Source organism: Oxyura jamaicensis, chromosome 1, assembly GCF_011077185.1.
Source record: "Oxyura jamaicensis isolate SHBP4307 breed ruddy duck chromosome 1, BPBGC_Ojam_1.0, whole genome shotgun sequence".
Classification (NCBI taxonomy): Eukaryota; Metazoa; Chordata; class Aves; order Anseriformes; family Anatidae; genus Oxyura; species Oxyura jamaicensis.
In genome coordinates, this window is record NC_048893.1 from 121,700,353 (window position 1) to 121,717,046 (window position 16,694).

Sequence of the window (16,694 nt, forward strand, 5' to 3'; positions counted from 1 at the left end):
GGCCCAAGGTCATATTTACACTTCATTAAACAACCAAATATAAAGCATGAGGTTCTCACACTCAAATCATTAGCAACGTTTTCACATCTATGTATATTTCATGCTTTTCTGCTGTACTTTGGGCACACCAAAAATCAAAATAAAGAGCAGAGGCCATTTTCTCTTATTAAGGTTGCTGAATGCTTGCTGTTAGAAGCCATTTTCAGTTCTGCTTAGTAGACCTTCAAAAGCCCTTAACCAATTCACCAGCATTGACTTCTGGTAGTACGGTGTCACAAATGCCTAATGAGTGTGATACAAATGCAATGTGACCTTTCTAAGTCAGTGAAAAGGGGAAGAAATGTTCACCAGGTGCACTTATGGCAGTGAAACTGCAGCATTAGCAGGCCTAGATATCTGTAACCTGTAGCTCAAAATGACTGTGTCTTGTATATATAACAGATACTATGGTTGGATGAGCACAACTAGTAAACCCCACGTTTCCAGATAAGACACCATGTCAAACATCATCTGGACTTCTCAGCAGAAAGTGGTAAGGTAGCCTGTGGATGAAAAAACACTTGAGATAAAGAGGCACTGAACAAGTTGCTCTAAGAAATTGTCTTTTGTTCCATACTTTCACAACACTCAGAGGAACACAGAGGGACTAGTGACACTCCTTACTATCCTTTAATAATGTGTCAAAGGGAAAGTTGGATTAAAGTTCCAATAACAGGAAAAATAACCTTTCTGAGCCAGGCTTAGTCAAGGAAAGAATAACAACAGTAGTTGCAAGGGTGCATTTTTAGGTGTTTTGCTTTTGTCTCCTGACTCATTGTTTATAATGGAATGATATTTACCATTTTGTTTGTCATATTTATACCTATTATATAATTTTTCACCCGTGAAGATCAGACTTTGATTATTTTATTGTAGATTGCATGTTTTACATGAAAAATATTCTCACTGCTATTCAGTGACAGCTGGAAAATTAAAGTCATATGAATATTGAATATTGTTCCTCCCAAATAAAAGACCCTCTCCTTCTCACAGAAATGTTATGAGTGACACAAACTGATTACATGACTACTGTGTGGGTGAAATGTTTTAGATGTGCTGCAGGGACGATCACCAAGGTATTAAATTATGACTGTAGAAACATTATGTGATGCACACTATTTCTAAGATACTTAACTGTCTTTCTTCATCCAGACTAGATCTACCTTCCAAATCACATCTTATTTATTCTTGAGTGTCATAGGTGGCTTAAGGCTTAAGTTCACAGAAAAAAATAAATATCAAATGCTTTTCATCCAGAAAATCATTTCATATCATCCTTCTAAATAACTTTATTTGTGAAAATAAATGAAGAATTTCAATTGTTATTATTGTTGCCAGCATTACCAGCAGGTGGACAGAGGTGATCACCTGTACTCAGCACTGGAGTGCTGTGTCCAATTCTGGGCTCCCCAGGACAGGAGAGACCTGGACATACCAGGGAGAGTCCAATGAAGGGCCACAAAGGTGCTTGGTGCTCAAGGGACTGGAGCACCTCTCCTGTGAGGATAGGAGGAGAGGGCTGGGACTGTTCATCCTGAAGAAGATGAGGCTGAACGGGATCTCATCAGTGTCTGTAAATGCCTGAAGGGAGGGTGCAAAGAGGACAGAGCCAGGCTCTTTTCAGTGGTGCCCAGTGCCAGGACCAGAGGCAGTGGGCACAAACAGGAGCACAGGAGGCTCCCTCTGAGCACCAGGCAGCACTTCTGGGCTGTGCGGGTGAGGAGCGCTGGCACAGGCTGCCCAGAGAGGTTGTGCAATCTCCTCCTTGGAGATCTTCAGAAGCTGCCGGGGCATGGCCCTGGGCAACCTGCTCTGGGTGTCCCTGCTTGGGCACAGCTTGGAGCAGGTGGCCTCCAGAGGTCCCTGCCAGCCTCAGCCATCCTGTGATTATAGAAGAGGAATTATGAAGTCTATTTTCTTATTTATTGTTACTCATCATCAGCATTCAGAGAAAAGTTTGAAATGTTCCCATACTTATTTGTTGTCTCAACTCTTTCTCCCACCAAAGAATATGTTTAAAGTACATAAATTTATTTCAACATCTTGATTTTTGACAAACACATTGAAATGTTTTGACAAAAATTCTACTGAGCATATATACTGATACACAGAGTTTTTTAAAAATATATACACACACCACACATTCTATTTCATCTTTATGATTTGATGTAGGTTCATGGAGAGACAAAGACAAATGTGAAGCACTTCAGTATAAGCATATACGATTGCAGGATGTGGAGAAGAGTGCATTAAAAATGGTCAGCTCAGTACAGCACACTATTCTGCCTTGCCACATTGAGCAGATCAAAATGACCTCCAAAGAACAACATTCATGACCCAGAAAAATGGCTTAAGACATGTCTTGGTAAACAGTTTCAGGGAAGAAAAGATGCTGAGACAGCTCTGAGCAAGAATCTCCAGCCTGGCCCCAGCTGAAGTTGCCCAGTTGGCTTGCTAGTGCTCCAGCTTCAGAATCAAAGGGCACTCCTTGGCTAACAACTCTAGATAAGCCAGTAGAGTTGTCATGGAGTGCTGCTCACAAAAGGCGGGACTTTGCAATTCCATCCAATTTTGATCCTCTCGGTCTGAGCGTACAGACGGCACCTGCGTCTGTTTCAGGCTCATGCCAAGCCACAAGCACGCAGCATGCAGCAGGCAATTTCCCCCTTCCCCTCCCTGGGGCTGCCTCTGCGCCCTGCTGTGGGCACGAGCCCAGACTCAGGGTGTGCTGGTGTAGGGAGCTCAACCCGCAGAAGCAGAGATCTGCTCCCACGTTACCGCTCCTCACCAGACCAGGGAAGAGAGGAGGTTACAGGTCCTCTCCAGGGCTGTGAGAGAACCGGGGAGACAGTAGAGCCGTTCCTTCCAGCATGGGGTTTGCTCAGCTGTGGTACAGCACCTCATCTTTAAGCACAGCCTGACTCTAAGTGTGGCGGCAGCTTTCTGATTCTCAGATTCAGACGTCAGGTGGGAGCTCATTTAAATCAAGCCATATGTAAAGCAGATGTAGGAATGTGACACCAGTTCCTGCCTTCAGACAAAGGTCAAAGCGAATTGAACTGGAAAATGGCATGTTCTTTCCCACCAGTTACCACTTAAATTGCCTTCTCTTGAGAAGATTATAGATGTCTCATAATAAATCCTTTTGGGAGATGCTACATCTCGTTACAAAGAAGCAACAACAGCAGTCCTGTACCAATCAAGATTTTCACTGAACTGATTAGAGAACTTTTATCGCCCAGTAGAGCAATCAAGACAAGTACACATCTCAACCATTCAAAAACATACAAAAACAAACAACGTTTGTAATCTTAGAATGGTAAACACTTGTTTTATTGAGTGACTTACATTTCCCGTTAGGAGCAAAGCAGCTATTGCATCAAGAAGTCAGTCATTTAGTCAAAAGGCAAATATTATTGCCAGGAGGAAGAAGAGCTTTATAACCTTTAAAGCAGCATAGTCTAACTGCACCTCCTGCCACCTTTCCGAACGGCAGCGCAGCAGAAGTGGATTTTAGCCACTGAAGTTGGAGCATCCCATTGCTATGGAGCTAGAAAGAGTTTTACATCATTAAAAGCGAAACCTACCATAATTACCCCCAACAGGTCGGAGGACTATGACTGAAAAATCTCCTTGTTACAAGCAAAATCTTGTTTCCAACATAACGTGAATGGACTTGCAGACCAAAGCATCCCCAGCTGAGTCCTGCCAGGAGTCAGCCCTGGAGCGGGGCCGTTCTCTGTACGTGCCGGGTGATGCTGGCAGCAGCAGCAGGAGTCGTGCCACCAGAGCAGGCTTACTGCAGGTTCTCCTCTCTGCTGAAGGAGAGCCACAATGGTTTTGTTTTGTTTTAATCATTAATCAAAGGCAAATAAAATGCAATGAAGGAAAGCAAACACACACACCGTAGCACAAATGCAAACAGGCTTTTCAAATGCAGGGCAGGTTTCCATGGCTAATTCCAGGAATGGAAGTGAGGGAGAGGGAGAGGAGGAACTTGGAAGGAGAAAGCTTGCTTTCATTATAATTACATTCACAGCAGAGATTCCTGAGCTTTTACCTCACATGAGCAAAGAAAGTCATGGTGTGTGCTGCGGGTGGCTTGACAGATTACAGAGTGTGACTAGGAAGTTCGACCTGTGTGTATTCAGACACACGGATACCTGCTTGTGCTGGAAACATTCCTGAAACTGTCTTCACAGGTCTTCTCCCTTCAGTAGCCACTAATTCTCCTGTGTCACTGCAATCTGGCTTACTCAGCAACATGCTGCTGCCAGCTCCTTTTGTTCATGAGGAAGATATCCCCATCAAACGCAGCCTCTCTGGTGAGGCTGGCAGCACCGTCCTTTGAGAGGCTTTGTCAAGAGGAAGGAGGGAGTCTGGTCTCCCACTCAAATTCTTACTTTGTGTTTTTATAATTATCAGTCCTGAAAACTGAAACTGAGATCCAAAAGAAGTTAGGAAGGGGCAGAGAAAACAGGCTGTTTCACTGGTGGTTAGGTTTGTAGATTATTGCTATGAATTAAAATTACAGGACCAGTAGCCCAGCAGAATACAGCTCAAAGGCTGTTACTGCACTACAAGTAACATGATTTAGGGATATGAAAAGAGAAAAATCACAGTGTGATTTAAATCCCAGTGTCTATTTTGAAAGCTACCTTTACAAGAGGAAGAAGCCCCAAACTCCCCATTCACATGCTAATTCCCTTGTTTCAACAAACCAGTATTCTCCTTCACCTGTTTACATTAGCATAAAATCAGGATCCTGAATCTGCATTTTCCATAGGTTTCAAAAGGCAGCCAGCTTTCAAAATTTCCAAAATGCATCTACTCAGGGATAGTTCAGACATGCAAAATGCCCATATATTGTAAATGCAATAGTCATTTACCTCCTGCATCCAGAATGTAATTTCCATTTTTATTTTAACCACTAGCGATCCATTGTTCCAAATTTCTTTCAATAAATGTCCCCCACTGCTGCCCATAGCTTCTGCAGAAACAATTTTGAATATTTTGCAGGCAAAAATAGCAGAAGTGCTGAAAATCATACCGTTCCTTTCCAGAGTAGATGATTGATGAAATGCACATTTCAAAGCCTGTGAAAATACGAGCCAGAAATAAGTAGCAAATGAGATTATCCTCGTATTGATTTCTCTGCAGTACATTCTGATTAACTGGCATATCAAAGCGGTTGTTTCCAGCTGCCCCACCAAGATCACATCCTTCATCCTCGGTATGTGTGGCTTCTGATAAGTAAGTGGTTCCTTTAGTTATCAGATACCTGACGGCTTTTCTGCCCTGCTATCCAAAAACCTTGGTCTTTTTCCAATATGTCTGAAGATTAAAAAGGTAGATTCTAGTCTTCTATTTGTTCTCTACAAAAGAATCCACCACAAAATTTTGTGCTGAATTTTTTTACAGCCTGTTTCAAAACCATCACGTCTTGCTGAAAACATCCTGGTGCATGTGGTCCTTCCTGAGCTGTTAAAGCAACCCCTGGGACAATCTATGTAAGCCTCTGGGAAATTTCTGACCATTGGAAGATTTTTTTTTCAGAAATCAAAATCAGCATGTTGATCTGAAAGTCTTTCTGCATTGTAATCAATGGTTGGTTCAGGAACTCTGCTGCTGGTGTTCTTATGAGCTGTCTAGCCCAAACTTCTTGCTGCAAGATGGAGCACAGGAAGTTCCGCACCGACATGTGAAAGAACTTCTTCATGGTGAGGGTGACGGAGCACTGGAACAGGCTGCCCAGATATTCAAGACCCGTCTGGACGCCTACCTGGGCAGCCTGCTCTGAGGAACCTGCTTTGCAGGGGGGTTGGACCCGATGATCTTTCAAGGTCCCTTCCAACCCCTACAGTTCTGTGATTCTGTGGTTCGTCATGACAGTACCACAATACCTGAAGAGCTGGTAGTCTAACCTGCCCTAATCATAGAAAAAAAAAAAAAAAAAAAAAAAAAAAAGTTAATGATCAGTCTAGGTGTCATGACAGAGGATAATATTATGTCTTTAGCTTTATTCTGTTGGGAATCTGCATCTAACTTTCAAACACCAAACTGCAGCCCAGCTGTTCAGCTGTCCGTGACCCAAGGTTTGCTTTTGCTGTGGACAGCTTTTAAAAACTGGCTGAGCTTTGCTTACAGAATTGTTGTCCAGCTGCAAGAAAGTGTGTAAGTTAAAGCCACATGAAATTAAGTATGCAGGCAGAAGTGAAATTGTAGATATAGCTAGCAAGTCAGGGATTCAAAAAGAAAAATACTGTGGAAAAAAAAAAATAATAAAAAAAATGCAACACAAAGAAAATAGGCAGAGACTCAGCAGACAGCAATTCACTTAGGTGAGGGACCATAACAGGGTCCAAAGAGCCAACTCAGCAAAAATGCATGAGGCGTCTTGCCAGGGTGATGAGCATCAACGATACTTAGCTGAGCAGCCTGTAAGTCTACATATTGTATGCCTTAACCAACAAGTAGTTGTCATGTTTTTAAAAGTTGCAAGCTTTTGGCACAATACAAGGTGCCCAAGCAGAAAAAAATGACCCTCTGAGAAAAGGTTGCGAGTGTGAGTGCTAGTCCTGGGGCTCCTCCCCTTCTCCTTCTCCCCCTGCTTCATTTCTTCTTGCCTGCAGTAAGACTTCAGGGTCTAAATACCACCAACTAAAATGGGGATGCATAAAATGACTGCAGCACAAAGTAGTGCTGATGCTGTTTACTCTCAGAAGGGGTTGCTGTGAAGTGGTGAAGCATTTTTTTCCAGTAGTAAGTGGAAGTCTCTCTAGCCTTCTTTCAAGGAAGGAAGAACAAACTAGGACACTAAATAATTTCTGACAGTGCCTCTTTAACCAAGGGTTTGGGAAAGACAAGGCTCTCACTAGAGGGCACATGAGCCTGGATTTTTATACATCCTATCCCAGACATAAGCAATATGGTGAAAAGCAGCAAGGCTGAAAAGCGCCACTGTGTATGACTGAATCCTCTTAGATTCAGGCACAGTGACAGGCACTTAGGGGAGCAAAGAGAAGGGAGGGAAGAAAAATACTGCACAGTAGGCATGTTCTTGCTAATTGATGGCAAAATTCTCAAAAACCTTTCATCTGAAAGAAACAACATACAGTATGGAGATCAGTGAGGGATAGATTCAAGGATTGCTACTGGAAAAAAAAAATACTGGGATAAATTTCACATTAAGACTCAGTAACAGTGACTCCATGGACATTTGGCAAGTAGTGTGGCACAACAGAAATAAATCTGTACAGTGCAGTATAGATTTACTGTACAGTAGATCTGTACAGATGCAGTATTTGAAGTCTTGATATCTCCATTGCTCACATATTGACCTAGCTCTGGGCTGGTCCCGCGGGCTAGAAGCCTGCTAGCAGCCAAGGAGCGCTGGGTGTGCTCCTGGAGCATGGCTGCCCCCTGAGCTCACCCTAAGGGCAGCCCGCTGGAGAGCTCAGAGTTGAGGCCCACGGTGCAGTCCGAAGCATCATTAGAAACAAGATCTGCTTCACAAATGCTAATCCCATTTCAAACAGTAGCGTAGACACACACAGTCTGACCAGAAGTAAAAATTAACCCCAGAGGAGTTGTTTGCTTTCTGCCAGGCTGGGGTGGGCTTTGGCCCAAGGTAGAGGACCAGGCCAAGGTGGAGACCCCAGGCCAAGGTGGAGAACCAGCCGGACCAAGGTTGGAGCACCAGTGCCTCTGCCTGGAGGGCAGGGTTGAAGCAGCATACGTAGATATAGCTTTAGGTCCCATAAGCGGTCTCGTGCTAGCAAGGCTGAAAGTCAGAGCCAAACTACAGCAGTTACTCACTGCCTTTGATTTTAGCGACACAAAGGCCTGCCGTACGATAGAGGAAGCTCGGTCCCCACCTGGCAGGGCTGACACGGCAGGATCTGAGCACAAACAACTGAAGCTGCCGCCCTTTGCATGCTTTTATTTACATTTTCCCTCTGAGGTAAGTGCAGAAGCACCGGACGGCCAGCAGATAAGCAAGCATTGATTCTTGTGGTTCACGCTACCCATCGCAGCGATGGGGACTCCTAGCAAATATCTGGGGGAGCACAGGCAAAGGGACGGCAGGGACTCTACAAACACCCTCTTCCTTCAGCACAGCACCCGGGGGCAAACCCCAGCGGCCCCAAAGCCCCCAGCCGGCGCCCCCGGCCCGCGACCCCCGGCGAGGGAGGCGCTGAGCAGTCGACGCCTGCCATCTAGCGGCCCTCGGCCGCCCCGGGCCCCACCAGAGACCCCCGGCCCCTGGGGGCTTCTGCTGAGCCCCCCGGCCCGGCTGGGGTAGGGGAGGCAAGATTAGGGGGTCTGGAGCAATAGTATGTAGCCCTGTTTTGCTCCCTGGGGCGGTTGGGTTTGACTTCCTAGCCCGGCTGCTGAATCCTCTCAGAGGCGGTGATTTGGGCCTTGTGAGAAGGGCGGAAAATAGTTGAGGTTTGCTCGCGATGTGCGGTGATAAAGCCCCTGCAGAACAGAAATAAGTCGAATGAGTTAAATCCCCAAACTGGACTGCCAAGGAACTGCCGCCGAGCCCCACAGTGACCGGCCCTCCTTCACGGGGGACCCGTTCGTGGTGCCCCTCTCTGCTCCAAGGCCACTTCTGCGCACACAAAGACGAAGGCCACGCGTACCAGCTGCCGGAGAGTTGAAGTGTCTCCTCCTGATGTACAGAGACACCAAAGGCTCGACCAAACAGCCTTGCTCACAGACATGCGCAGTGAGGATAGTGTGGATGCTACATCCTGGGGAAAGCATAAAGTATTTTGTGCATTGAAACCATCATGCCAGGTGCTCTGACATATTTCTCACAGAAAAAATATCCTTTTCTGAGAATTGCTTTCAACATTTAGTTTTATGCCATGTCTGGCACAGCATGTCCTTTAGCTTTCCTAGGAAATTAAAAGGGTATCAGTTCTCTGCTAAAATAAATGATCAACGTAGAAGGACAGCGTAGAACACAAAGCCTGTAACACAGGACAACTAGAAGGGATGCAAGAGGCAGGGAGAACACCCACACAAGCTTGCAATTTCAACTATTACCAAAAATGGCTGGAAAAGAGAGAAAATCCCTCTTGGGCTCAGGGTTGGGAAGGGCTGTCACACATTGCTGAACGGTCAGCCTGCAGCTTTCCCTGAACACAGGAACTTGTGTGGTGTGCGGGGAATGGTGGTCAAGCTCTACTAAGTGTCTCTCACTGCAGATTTTGCACCCAGCTTCAAATGGCAGAAAAGCACAGACAGAAGAAAATAAGAATAATAAAATGTAAGCAATAAAAGTGGCAATTCCCTCTCTTCTCCTTAAAGGAGGTTTCAACAGACACTGCATAGCAGCATGGAGGGGAAGCATCAGTAGCTAATCTGTTCTCAGGCAGCTACAACTGTTTACAGAGAGGAATTTGCTTAGTGTCAGGCAGATCTGCTGAGACTATCAGTGGAAGTCCAGTCTGAGGATGGGATAAGGTCACTAATCTTAGCTAAATCCTATTAAACCAATAAAGGATTCAGACTGCTTCTTCAAACAGAGCCATTCAAAGGGTGGTTTTAAGATTAGAAAATTAAGGAAGATAAATCCAAATTAAATCCTTTTAATCTCCCTCCATTTATCAGCATTATTTTTTTGAGAATGTGACAGGCTAAGGGTGTTGACAGGGCTGTAGACACAATACTAGCATTGCCTTCTGTTTTAAATTACAGAAAGAATTCAAAATCCTGCTGAAATCATTACAAGGAAAAGAAGGGAATTAACTCCTTGGCAGGGATCTGCTAAGGCATTTTTACTCAAGAAGCCACAGTCGAGGGCAGCATAAGACAACCTGGGGTTGCTCCCTAGCCAAGAAGATGGGACGAGCTGCACTGTGTGCATGGGACTGAAGGAGCTGAGCAAAGCATCCGGGCCATAGGGATGTGGCATGCTGGGCCAATGCTTAACAACAGGTCGGTTTGGGATCAAATAGAGAGCGGCTTGACAGCCCAGATAGCTGTTGGTAAATACTGTTGGGAAAAGTATAGTCAGATAGCTTTTATGTTGGATTGTATATAAACAGCTCCCCAAAAATCATCCTTTGGCTCTCTCAGCCTAGCGTACACAGGTTTTTCTTCATACAGCGTTGATACTAGCTTTGCATGCCACTCAGTTAAATCTGGGTAAATGGCTGAAAATAGAGAATTTGTAGGATGGAAGTTGGTGCATTTGTGTGTGTGTACGCATTGGAAGAATCACCAAAAGCTGATCATTATTTATTTATTTATGTTTACTTTGCTACCAAACAGTACTAAAAACCTTAAAATTGGCATCCACAATTTTCTGGTAAGATACCAACGAGCATTTGACTCCTTATGATTTTTAAGAGACAAATCCTAGCTGCCAGAAGCTGGCAGATTTTCTGATGCAGAGCAGTATGGACAGCAAACACCGATCGTAACCTCGCAGTCAGCCACCTGAGGGCTCAGAGCTGCCGTAGGTCCTCAGCAGACAGCAAAGCACAAGCTAGGAAAGTAACAGCTCACCAGAGGATTTTGCCACGTAACTCTCACTGCACTTCTTGAGAACCCTTTTCCCCAGCCTGTTTTTGGGTCAGCCCATGAGAAGTTCACTGCGAGCGTGCAGCTAACCCAGTGCTAGACTCCGTGGAGGCCAGTGGAGCACCTCTCTTCAGGAGAGGCTGGCAAAAGCAGAAGCCCCGGCCAGGTGAGGAGAGGAAGAACCAGGCACATAAACAGGATTTAAACAGCAGACGTTGTCCTCTTGCATATGTCTTTGAGGCATCCAGGCTATTTCAAAACTCAAGTCTGAAGGATGTTGAAGACCTCCAGGCCTCAAAGAGAATTTCAAAGGGAGGAGGGAGCATGAAAGATGAGGTTGCCTAGTAGCCAAAGGGTAAAAGAGGAATAAAGAAACAAACAGAGGGAGTTGGTTGAGCTTTACTTCCTTAACGTTATCCGCAGGCAGGAGACAGGCAGCACTGGGTCTGACAGATGACCTAGTGGCTTTGGTCTTCCTTGCTCCAACAGCGTAGGTTCCTCACCAGCTCCCAAGGCACCTGGCACTTCAGAAAACATTTTCTCTGAGTTACCAGGTGTGTCATTTGTAACACAATAGCTGCTTAGGACCAGAGTGAAAAGACCAGCATTTTTTTCTTATAAAATACGAGTTACTTGACGAGAACTTCCTCCGTGGACGTAAAAGATAGCGCACACAGGGATAATACATAGTTTCAGAAAAATAAAGATGCATCTCCAATCAAAACCATGAAGTTTAATGTATTAGCCCCTCAGGCTCACTTGCTCATGCTCTCTTTCACATTACATATGAGCAGCGGAGGGGGGGGATGTTCCATACAAGAGAAGGCGAGATGCTCTGGGGATGTGACACACAAAACATTGCCTCTAACCAAAGCAACCAAATCACATGTGAACAGTTTCTATTGAAGCACAGAAATAGCAGCTGATGTCATTAACAAAAGTAGGCAGGTGAATAGAAACAGAGCAACAGAAAAAAAAAAATGGAAATGAGAACTGCAGTCCACAATTGCAGAAGCGACAGTAATTCATGAGCAAAGAGCTATAGAAAGTAAAATTGACTGAGAAAGGAAATCATGGTCAGCTTGCATGAGAATGCAAATACGTACCACCTGCGTGGAGCATTTCCAGTAGCACGAATGCTGCTTGATAAACCTGCATGCAACTCACAAATGCTGCTTCTGTGCAGGAAGAAACCCAAGCTCTGTTTACAGCCATCCAAAAACGCAGTAAAAATAAAAAGCTCCGAACTATTAACATGTGTTCAAAACAGGTTACCTAAGCCAGAGAGATTAATCCAGCAACAGAATTCCCATGTGCTGAGTCACATACACCTGAAACACAACTGGTATCTTGGTGAGAACTGTTGCCATAGATATCTGCGGACACAAAAGGAGACAGGGTAATGCAGAAAGAGTTGTTCCCAGGCCACATTTCCCTCCCTATGCTTTGCAGGGCAGCATTTCTACTTTAAGGATGCTGGTTGACACCACAAAGCATTGGTAGATCAGATGCCACTTAAAACCACCCTACCCTGGTTTGTTTGTTTGTTTTTGTGAGAGATTTTGGGGGTTTAAAGGCAAGGAAAAGCACCATTATCCTAACAATGAGCAAGCAGAGCTCATATACACAATCTGGGTGACTGCATCTGTGGCCAGAACTGGACTACTCGTAGACCAGGCATTAGCAGGGATAGCATGCCTGTGCTCTGCAGCAATCTGCCTGCTGGCAGGGCACGGGCTCTTCTTGTTTGCAGGTGGCAAGTCACACCCTCCTTGTCAACGGGCTGCAGCGTACTCACACCAGCAGGGCTGACAACACCCTTGGGTGGAGCTGACTTGGCCACAGGAGACCAAATCCTTCCTCGCCATTGCAGGCTTGGTGGTAAGAGACGAGTAATGCACCGAGCTGTACTGGTGCAGAGCTCTGAGCTGTAAGGGGAGCATCGCTTGCCAGAAACGATCTCTGGTTACGCTAGCCAATATTATCTGATAACGCATCGAGGTGGTGGTGATGTGGTTTATATCAGCAGCTGAAACTTTAAGGTAGAAACTCAGTTTGTATTTTGCAACCGCATTTATTTCTCCCACCTACAAATCTGCTCTCCCAGTTAATGGTCCCACCTGACCACCCTTTCTTTCTAAATGCTGCAGTGCCTTCACAATCCAGGAATGCTTTTAAGGATCAGAACATGGTTCTCCAGGGAACGTGCATTTAAACTTTGCAAAACTCAGACTAAAGTCACAGTCTGAGATGATAGTTTATGATCTCTTTTTAGAGATAATTGAAGCTAGTCACTCTGGAAAAGTCTGTGCTGACAGGAGAAGGAGAAATAAAAATAGCTCCCTTCAAAATAAAACAAACAAAAAAATACCCTGAGCCTTCAAAAAAAAATGTTTTTGATTTTTCAAAATTAACACTAAAGTGTACAACTCTCTAGAGAATCAAGCTAAATAAATAACAGAACACCTTATGCAGTAGATACCTATACTGAAAGGATAGTAATAGACCTCTGGGGAAACCAAGCACACCACTTTCGTGCCAAGGAAATTAGTCCTTCTACCATTAGCCTTTACGTTGGTTTTGATGTTATACCATGTGTTAATTATTTCCAAATCACAAGTGCAAACACTCACCCTGATTGGAAAATTAGCATATTTCAAACTCAAGTAATTTTCCCCTAATGAGGAACTTGTTGAACTGAATTTAACAATTAGCTCACACCCTTTGCTGGCTGGGTATGGCTATGAGGAGATGCGGAAACACATCTTTTCCAGTAATGTGCTGTAAAGGAGGAATGTAAACTCAGAAGTTGTTTTTGTGCTATTTCCAACTCTTCCTTCTCGCCCTTAGAGACACGATTCTCAAAGGATGATGCAGGAGGAGGTGCTGCCCATGCTGTACAGTTCTCCCTTGTTTTGCAGTCTTCCCTCTGTGGGTCAGTTCATTGTCATGGCTTTTGCCACGTGCCAAGATTATGCAAGAAGGATCTCCTAGCTTAGAAAAGTAAAACTTGTGATTTATTGGTCAATATACACCACCCACAGGTACAACAAGCTGCTGGGCTCACTGCCCCTGACAGAGCACCCAAGGAGTCGCTGCTGGCCAGGCAGCCCTCAGTAAGCTGGGGAAGGGTCGACATCAGCTGCCGCTTGGAAGGGCTGATCATTGCCAAACTGACATCCTCAGGCTACCTGATGTTTTTCTGGACAATTTTGTATGCTTTTCATGTTGCTTTTTCTCCACAGGAAGCCTTGGGCTGCTAATTATTCGTGTGTCAACACCCTCACCTTTGGCAGCAGTGTCACCTTTCTCGTCATGGCTGTACTCTGGAGAACGCCTTGCAGTGCTTCCTCACAGCTTGGCTTTCTTCTTAGATGTCTGAGCCCAGTGCAGCCTGTAAAAACTCCGCCATAGACCCCAGGAGGTATCTGTGGTCTGATGCCTGAGTCTCTAGAGGGGAAACTGATGCTTTTCAGCTGCTCAGTTGCATTAAACTAGACTAAAGTCCTTTTATCCTACCATTTATTTTCTCTGTACACCACGACCCTATCTGCGTAAGTGCTGGGCAGTCGGGTCTTAAAGATGGTGGCCTCTCCGTAGTCACAAAGGGAGGTTGCCTTGGACAATCTTCTCTCTCCCTGAAACTGACCAAAAATGTCCAAAATATTTCCATGATTTTAAGCCTGATTTTTCCCATTTTTTAAAAAAATGTAAAAACATCCTCAATTCATCAAAGCTTCTTCCCGTTTTTTCAGTGCATATTCTTATATTCTTTAGTAGTTCTTTTTTTTTTTTTTCTAATTTGAAGAACAAGAATGAATTTTTGCAGAGCTCAAGCTGCCTTAGGTATGTCTCTAAGCACCTGTGCCATCAAGTGTGCTGGCACACCTGCTGCTTTATTATGTGGCTGTGAGTGGCATTAGTATAAGCCTAACAAGTCTTGTTGAACAGAGAGAATAGGTTGCAATAAGTGAGGGGGGAAAGAAAAGAATATACGGAGGAAGAAAAAAAAAAACGAGTTTTGAGCTATTTAAATCTGCTGCTTGTGTTCATGTAGAGATGTTTAACAGAAACTGGGATTTTGAGAAGTGAAGAATGTGATGAGTTTGTGGAAGGAGATGCTGTATCTACTACTGAGGCTGTGCCACAGCCCTTCAGCTGGATACCAAGGTGTGACTTAGCAAGGAAAATAGCCTGAGACTGTTCTGCTTACTTTCTCTTGCAGCTCAGTGACTTGAAGGCCTGTTCTTCCCACCAGTTCCACAAGGTGCAAAGAGGTGCTCTGACCTGCAGCTCTTACTCAGATGAGGTTCGGAATGCTGAGAGCAACTCGTTGTGTTGTTGGGGCGGCTGCATCTAGACATCTAACCATGATTTAACACTCGTAGCTTAATTTGTGATCTTACCGTGTTTAAGAGGCAGTTATTCTGAGAGCAGGGAGGTGAGACTGGATAACTTCCAGAGCCTGATCCTAGCCGATACAAAACTTCCCTGTGTTCCTTGCCTCTTTGGGCAAGTTCACTAGATTTTTCTGCTTTGATTCCTCTTGGCTAAAACAAAGAAGATCAAGCTCTCACGTTCACCTCTTTCCCCACAGGTCGTCTTGAAATAGCACTCCGTTTTACCTGGGAGCTATGGAGGTGCAAGCAGATTAATCAGTTGTCCTGAAGGATCACCCTAAGAGAATGGCTGTCAGTAAAAGGATTAGCATTCAAACCGTTAGCAGCTGTCAGACTTTGTTTAAAAACTAAGGAAGCCAAATGTCAGTGTATCCAGTAGGTGCAGTTGTTAAAACAGACCCTGTTATTCTAGTGTTTTCATCAGCTGCGTGGCAAATGGCTGCTGTCTTCCTTGCTCAGTTATCCACAGTCTTCTTTTGGGATTCCCTGCTGCTTACTCTAAACCAACCTACCCCCAGCTTGTTCAATTTGACATCACGTGCATCTTTGTCATATTGTCTAACTTCTTTTTCCCCTGCTCCAGCTCTGGGAACCATGAGATCACAATTCAGCTCTTGTATTGACTCATTTGTATTTTTTTCTCCCTTGGTCCCTCTTTACAAACAGACTCTTCATAGAGGGCAGGCTTCATAGCCTGGCTGCTCTGGCACCCCACGCCCTGCCACCTCCTCCCAGAGGCCAGCCTCAGGAGCACTGTTTCTTTCTCTTGAGCAGGGAGAACAAGGCAGGGGCATGAGTGAGGGTCCAGGAACAGAAAGAACAGTTTGTAGAGTGGTGGAGGGACAAAAAGCTCTATAATCATTAGAGCAGCCCCTTAACACCTGAAACAACCCTCTTGGGCATTAAGTCATGTTGCCTTTGCTGGTGAGACCCTCGAAACACAAAGGCATGCCTTTAAATATACGTATAGAAAAATAGAAGTAGCTTGAGTGGTCGATGAAAAAGAAGAGCACTGAGCAGCTCTTGTGTGCCAAACAACTCATGCAAAATTACTGGTTGCTGGCATTAGTTGTGACCTTTTGTGCATGTGCTGCTCCCGTTGCACATCCATACGCCATACCCAGGTAAGCTTCGTGTCAGTGTTCACCTCCACACTTGTATTATTAGTGCACGGCCACCCAAAACGTACAATTCATCTTTTCCTGTGTCACAGATTGCTTTCCACTGCCTATACTCTCAACCTTTGATCACCTATCTCTCTTCCTATTTAATAATGTTAGCGCCTTTTATCATCGCAAAAGACACCAATAAAATTACCTTTACCCTTCCTGACGTGATAATCTCAAGCGAAGTTAGCATAAAGATAAGGTGCTCACCTTAACACTTATTCCATTACAGCAGCAGTATAAAATGAGTTGTGAAATTTGGTATCTTCTAACTCTCGTTAAATGTTTTCATGTGCTCTAATCACAACGCATAATTGAAAACCAATTTTTTCACTGACCTTACAGGGGCCCTTATCGGAGCTGAGAATGGAGGAATTTCCTGCTTTCTACTTTGTTTTTTCCACTCGGACTGCCTGAGGTCCAACCTGGAGGTTGGTGATTTGCAATATTGTGATTTCAACAGCACCTGACTGAATGTGCTGCAGTGCAGGCCCCCTGCTGCCCCGGCTTCCTCCCTTGCTAGGTAGGGGCACCTACATTACAGGGGTAT

At 44.7% G+C, this 16,694-nt stretch overlaps 2 long non-coding RNA genes across 5 annotated transcripts; one reads left to right on the forward strand and one right to left on the reverse strand.

The window, feature by feature from the left end:
* Positions 1-4,452: 4,452 nt before the first annotated feature.
* Positions 4,453-13,136, reverse strand: LOC118163154. Of its 4 annotated transcripts, none has more exons than XR_004749284.1 (6): positions 13,045-13,136; positions 12,699-12,823; positions 11,854-11,954; positions 11,685-11,756; positions 10,982-11,102; positions 4,453-5,135 (listed from the first exon to the last, which is right to left on the reverse strand). It is a non-coding gene; the product is annotated as an uncharacterized LOC118163154 (long non-coding RNA). The 4 variants fall into 4 exon arrangements; XR_004749190.1 differs by lacking the exon at positions 4,453-5,135 and adding an exon at positions 10,311-10,919 and having other exon boundaries at positions 11,037-11,102; XR_004749132.1 differs by lacking the exon at positions 4,453-5,135 and adding an exon at positions 10,311-10,871.
* Positions 13,137-13,317: 181 nt separating this feature from the next.
* On the forward strand, positions 13,318-14,287 carry LOC118165807. Its single transcript, XR_004750312.1, has 2 exons — positions 13,318-13,461; positions 13,824-14,287. It is a non-coding gene; the product is annotated as an uncharacterized LOC118165807 (long non-coding RNA).
* Positions 14,288-16,694: the final 2,407 nt, after the last annotated feature.